We start from the raw sequence: 7,556 nt of genomic DNA on the forward strand, positions 1-7,556 counted from the left end.
AAATCCCGTCCAAATATAATATAAATCCCGTTTTGTACTAAAGTTATAACAGAAATCCCGCGCTATATGTATCTGTTATACATTAAATGCTTTTAGATGAAGAAACACAAGCATGTACATAAGGGCGGGTCATTTTTTTGACCATACGCGTATAGTATAGAAGGATTCTACATGTAATTCTAAGCAAATTTTCTGAAGAAACAATAGGTCTTAAATTAATTTGGAGTTTGCCAAATTCCGAAAATAGGTTTCGAAGTGAATGTGAAATTTTTCACTTTGCGTCCTCTGGTGAAATTTATAAGTAAAAGATAAATCCAGAAAAGGATTCCTAATACCAAAAAATCGCGTATAGCATATTTTTAAACACAATTGAAGTACTTTGTAATGACACCACAGCAAAATGCGAAGAAAACTATTTTTGCAATTTGGCAAACTCCAAATTAATTTTTGATACATGGTTTCTTCGGCAATATTGCTTAGAATTACTCGTAGAATCCTGCTGTGCTATACGCGCATAGTCTTAAAAACCTCCCATACAAATTGACCCACCGTAATGTACATATATATGCAATATACCTAGGATTTATATGGATCATTCCACGTCAAAACGCATGCGGCTCTGCTCAAAAATGGTAGACAGCTATCGTTGCTTTTAAGATGTGAAAAGTTAGGTTTTTTTTTAGAATCGAAGCTTATATGGTGCTTATAAAAAATAACGATTCAGTACTCAGACACCGTTTTCCGACCAGTTTCCAGAAAATTTTCCTATGAATCGTTTATGAAAATCCATAAGGAACAAAAATTTTAACAAAAGGTCACTATATATGTTTTTGGGATCGCTGAACCGGAATCCGGAGTTAGTTTGGTCTCACGAGGCCAGTATCGCGGTCATATAAAGGTCAACTAGACGAACTATTGAAACCTCAGATTCACTCTTAACTGATTTAAATTTTCTGTGAAATATTAGCGAAGTGATTTTGGAAAACTCAGAACTTCCGAATTTATCTATTGGTTTTTATAAATGGTACCTAGTTTTACTAGGAATAAAAAGTAGTGACTAAAAGAGAATATTTTCTTTCAAAATTTTGCCAAAAAATATTGTAGAAGTGAAAAAAATAATAAAAGTTAGTCTAAATTTTAGATTTACTCTAAACATTTTCCACATATTTGCAAGGCGCTCACAAAACTTATTATTTATTTAAATAATACAAATATCCTTCTTCCCAAACTTTATGTAACTTAAAATTGGTTAAATAATAACCGAGCTAAAAATTGTTTAGTGCTGGAAGTCATGCGAAAATGGTTTTGATAAGTTGAGAATTTTAGGGTGTTAGAGAAATTTTAAACGCAGTTTCGTGAATTACTCGATCAGCCCTATGACCTGTTCTAGGTGGGTTAAAAAGTTTATGATCAGTGTAACACCGCGTATCTAATAGAATCACTCAAAATACTCCACTTCCACTCATCGTTTAAATCAAACTGATCAACATCAGCGTTGCCGCTTTGGTAATTTTTAACCAAAATTGATAATTTTTTTCTATATTTATCAAGTTTGGTAATTTATTTTTCAATTTGGTAACTTTTTCTTCTTCGTCAAATAGGTTAATCTTGGTTCTGGTTCCACATTAGTAAGTGACCCGTAAGCGTTTCCTTTTATAGAAAAACCAGGTAATCCTGAAAGTTTCGCAAGGCGAAAGTTGTTCCAGCGTTACTTTGCTGTTCTTTAAGAAACCGCTTGAAAGTTTTGGGTGATCCTACCTTTCCCTGTCAGTTCGCCAGCTTTTCAATTGCTATCTATTTTCCGGTGTACCCGGCAACCATATATATGAGTAGAATTCTACGTAAATACGTATGTTCTCGTTCAAAAAGCTACGGCATTCAGCGGGGGACTTCACTCTGTCTATGTGTGAGTCGAAAGCTTTCCTTCAAGCGTTGAATTTTTGATATATTTTCTTGTCACTTGTTTACATACAGTGGTCGAAAAAATTATGACCGCACCATATTTTGATAAGTTTAACATGTTATTTCTTTTTTTTTTGTAATTTAATTTTGGTTATTTTTTATAAAAATTTTGTTCTTTCTTTAACAGAACTCAAAAAAATTCAAATATTAAACTTTGCTCAATATTTAAAAAATTCAACAAACTTTCGTAAAAATTTTATGTTAATGGAGCGCTGATTGCCTGAAAAGCTTGGTATCTTCGGATATACATATCGTTACCTTTATATAGAAAGGCCCTAACTGATATTGTCGCTGAAATACAAAAAGCCTTAACTAAGTAAAAATCCAAAATTTCCCTTTTGATTGTTTATGATGCATTTCATCCAATTATAAGTCCGCACATCATTTTAAGCATAAACAATTTTAGTCAGATACGGCTTTTTTTTCGTTTCAGCGACTATATGAGTTACGGCCTTTCTATATTAAGATAACGATATGTACAGAAATATCGAGCCCTAACTGCCAAAATAACGTAAGCGACATTTTTTTTTTTAATTTTCTTTTTGATGCAGAAAGGCATCGATATGTATGTTTGTGCAGTTCTGCACATAAAATAAGTTTGGTAATTTTTTGTTGAATTTGGTAACATTTTTTGGTGATTTTGGTAAAAAAATAAAAAAATTTGTGGCAACACTGATCAACATCTGTGTATACCGCTATGCTTTCTAAAGACTAACTAAGATATTACATTCATTTAAAACAAGTTCAGAAGCCAACCAAATTTATTTTATGTGAATGAACGTCCGCTGATATGATTCATATGAACGTCGTTAATTTACCACATAGTATGGCAGCCTTTTCTTAATTATCAATTACTAAATTTTATTTCTGGGTATGGTATGCAAAAAATCCCGTTTTTGGACAGAAAATCCCATTCTCCCTTTTTAGTTATAAAATCCCGAAAAAAACGGCGAAATCCTGCAAACTGGCAACACTGCTTTGTGCTCACACGAGCGCCTTGACATATGCAACGGATTTGTGCCCATTAGCGGCAGCCCAGTTAGTGAACCGCACAATCGTTACTGCAAACAACAAAAATTTTTAGCTTACAACTCGACAAAACGCATTGTTAAAAGTTAGTGAATCGCGCTACAGGTTTGTACTTGCGCTGTAGAAATTTTAGATCCATGTTATGTACTCTGACTATTGAATGAAAGCCTTATTGTCAATTAAATGTAATGGTGCGCTCCACGTTTTTCATTTTAAATCTCATAAATTGTTTATAATAACTTTTGCTAAAATTTCAAAATCAAAAGTTATCAAAACAAATTCTATGGGATTGAGAAATATTATTTTCTACTTTTTTGTCCATTTATGGAAGCATGGTATGTTAAAAAGTTTTACTTTATTAATTTATTTCAGTTAGAGTATATTTTATGTTTATTTGAAGAATTATTCTAACCGGCTGTCTTCACATGTTTGAAAATCTTGCTTGCGTTCTGCTTGTTTTTCTCGTAAGCGAAAAATGATTTTTTTGAGGGGGCATTTGACAGCATACTTTTTCATTTGTAAAATGTCGCCAAAAAAGAAGGTTCGAGCCTTTCAGGCTAAATTTGTATTTTCCACCAAAATAAGCGATGTTTCTACTCTGAAGAGTTCTGCGAAATGAGAAAATACCTGTCAAACAAGAAAAATGATAGTGGAAACCATGCGAGATCCGCTCTGTATGGGATATTCGGTCTACACGTGAAGACGGCCGGCAAGGTAAGTCTAATGGAAATAAGTTTCTATTATTTGCAGTCTGGTAGTTCTTGCTTGAGTTTGTAAGTGATTCGGCAATTGCTTCGGTTACAGGAACATTAGCTTTTAATAAAATATTGTGGAGCACGATACAAGCGTTCATTATTTTTCCAGCTTTTTCTGGTCCATAGCATAAAGTTCCTTGACGAGATAGACATCAAAAACGGCCTTTTGAAATTCCTATGCAGCGCTCAACTATGCATCGCGTCTTCTAATGTGCCACATTATATCTTTCTCCTGCTTTATTTTCTGGATTAGCGATAGGAGTCATCAGCCACGGTTGAAGTGGAAATCCGCTATCCCCTAGTAGCCAGTAATTACGATGACCTCTCATATATTTTTCTTTCAGATTGCTTTGAATTTCCGAAGTCCGCCAGATGTTTGCATCATGCTACGTTCTTGGGAACTTCGCATTATCATAGCAAATTTGGTGTTTTGAATCGCAAATAAGTAATAAGTTGACGAAATGACCACCTATAGATGTAGACAATTGACTGAGTATATATTTTCAAATTGAAAGTAAAACAAGTAAGAAAGTCTAAGTTCGGGCGGAGCCGAACATTAAATACCCGGCGCAATTATTAAATATATGTTTTCCACCTTTCCGAAAGCTACCGCTACACGATAAGCCGGGGTGTATAAATTTTAAGTAAATTAGCGTCCTTAAATTTCGAAATATTGCAGTTTCAAGCATTTCTGAAATATACCGTTATATGAAAAGCGGTCGTAATTTTAGTCCGATTTCAATAATTTTCAACGCTTTGCTTTTATGTGGCAAGCACAATAACCATACCGAGTTTGGTTCAAATTGCTGGAACGGTTAGCGAGATACATATATGTGATCATAAGTGGGCGGTGCCACGCCCATTTTCCAAAATTGTATTATAAGCGTATTTCTTGGTAAAAAATTGTTGCAACCATCTATTTTGAATAAATTAGCTTTAATATTTACTGATTTATCGAGGATTTCGTATTTTTCTAAATTACCGTTATATGGGATGTTGGCGTGGTTATTGTCCGATTTTAAAAATTTTCGGTCATTTGGTATGTTGTAGCAGGACCAACAACTGTGCCAAGTTTGGAAGATATACATATATACGGTTACCAAGATATACACATGTAACCATAAGTAGGCGTGGCTACGCCCATTTTCCAAAAATGTATAATATTCTTATTTTTTGTCTAAAAATTATTGCAAATATCAATTTTGAGTGAATAATCTTCAGTAGTTACTAAAATATCGCAGTTTTCGTATTTTTTAAAATTACCGTTATATGGGAGGTAGGCGTGGTTATTGTCCGATTTCGCCCATTTTCAATACCATCCGTCCTACGCCCAAAAGAAGTGCACATACCAAGTTTCGTTAAGATATCTCAATTTTTACTCGAGTTATCGTGTGCACAGACGGACGGACGGACGGACGGACGGACGGACAGACAGTCACCGCTTAATCGATTTCTCTTTTCATTCTGATCATTTATGTATACATTTGTCTATATCTATCTCGATTCGTTTTGCCTGTTACAAACAACCGTTATGTGAACAAAGTTATAATACCCTTGTGCACAAGTGCGCTCGGGTGTAAAAACTAACCTTTTCGACAGTAGTGTAAACTTTCTAGATCTCCTTAAGGTGCTTTATTTTTGATGTGACCCCCATTCATTAAGCCAGTTATACCCGGTAAACCATATTTTTGATAAAATTCCGCTTTTATCCCGGGTTCGTCTGCATCATTTAGAAACTGCACGTAAGTCTGAACGGTGTTGAGAATGCTTTTGACTTCCTCAACACATCTACTGAAAAAGCGTTGGTAGCGGTGGCAACAAATCTTTCTAAAAGCAGCATTTCTCTCGTAGACCGGAAAATGGCAAAAAATGGGCTGGGGTCTCGTTAAAAACAGTTTTTGGAAATCTACATCTAATATATAAAAATCTCGTGTCACGGTGTTAGTGGTCGAACTCCTCCTAAACGGCTTGACCGATATTTATGAAATTTTTTGTGCATATATGGTAGGTATGAGAATATAATATGAAGTATATTTCATACCGCTAGGTGCAAGGGGCGTGGCCCCTCCCATACAAACCGAAATTTTCATACTGCATATCTCTGGAAGTGTTCGTGGTAGAGTACTGGAACTTTGTATGGAGATATATGAAATCGTTCACATGGACATGAAGAAAAATTGGGGCTATTAGAAAAAGGGGCGTAGCAGATCCTATACAAACCGAATGTTTCTTACTGCATGTCCCGGAAGATGTTCATGGAAGAGGAGTCGAACATGGTATGGAGATATATGAAAGCAATCGCTTACTCATGGAGAAATATTGTGGTTACCGTAAAAGGGGGTGTGGCACCTCCCATAAAAATCGAGTTTTTTATACTACTTAACTTTGTAAGTGTTCATGGTAGAGTACTCAAACATGGTGTGCAGATATATGAAAACAAGCGCAAACTCATGGAGAAAAATTGCGGTTATTGGAAAAGGGGGCGTGGCACCTCCCGTATAAACCGAATTTTTCATACTGCATACCTCTGGCAGTGTTCACCATAGAGTACTGGAATTTGGCAATTAGGGTGTCCCTATCCTAAAAAATTGTCTGTATTTTCTTCTTTTAGAATTTTTAGTATTTTGTTATGAAAAGTCTAATATATAAAAATATCGTGTCACGGTGTTTGTGGTCGAACTCCTCCGAAACGGCTCGACCGATTTGATTGAAATTTTTGGTGTATATTCGGTAAGTATGATTTTGCACATCTCGCATATTCCTTCTTTCGACCACCATAGTCCGGCTTAACATATTTAGTTGGTGTGCTTATTAAATACAACATTCACATTAAAATGTTGACTAAAAGGTATATTAGCGAATTATCGCTAAACGAATTTTCGAGTACGAATGAAATTTAATAGTAGCCGTGTTTTATTTGTCCAGAAATTTAAGCTATTAGCTTATTTTGTACGGAGGACTTACCCAAAATAATTATATTGGCTTATGAAAAGCTATCTTGGCTTGTATATTGAACAAGAGGCATTGCCATTCAGCATCAGAAATTTTCTCCTTCAGCCAATCAGAGAGAGGCAAAAACTTACTTTGACACTATTTGCAGTCAAACATCTGTCAAAATTAGGCTAACATAGGAAATAAGCTACTTTCGTTTTATTTGACCAAGATTTAACTATTTGCTTGTGATGGTTGAATAAAACATGCCTAGTGTTAAATGTGTATGTGCAAGTAAAATTACAGGTGGTCGAACATCAAAAATCAAAGTAAAGCTACGTATATCATATCCAAGAGTCGGTAGTTTGCACCTTTTCGAAATTTTTAGAACTTACATTGCACCGTAGAAGTAGTCGTCTTAAGTTTGAAATACTGACAGCCGATTTCTCAGTGGATGTTTAATTATAATCGAAAGATTATCTCTCATTGTTATCTTCTCAGTGTACTTAATATATGATTAGCTCACCACCACCTTTCATAAGATTTATTAATGGCGAAACCAGCTTTTCCTATAAATCCTGTAAAACCTGCAAATCGTGAAGTTGGGTTGGGTTGAATCCAAACAGTTTGTTATTTTGCGAAATCCTAGGAGACTAAACAATTGCAAGCTGGCACCTTTTTATACCCGAGCGCACTTGTGCACAAGGGTATATTAATTTTGTTCACATAACGGTTGTTTGTAACAGCCAAAACGAATCGAGATAGATATAGACAAATGTATACATATATGCTCAGAATGAATAGAGAAATCGATTAAGCCATGTCTGTCTGTCCGTCCGTTTGTCCGTCTGTCCGTCCGTCCGTGTACACGATAACTCG

This window comes from Rhagoletis pomonella, unplaced genomic scaffold, assembly GCF_013731165.1.
Source record: "Rhagoletis pomonella isolate Grant_MI unplaced genomic scaffold, Rhpom_1.0 Rhpom_scaffold_00009, whole genome shotgun sequence".
Lineage (NCBI taxonomy): Eukaryota > Metazoa > Arthropoda > Insecta > Diptera > Tephritidae > Rhagoletis > Rhagoletis pomonella.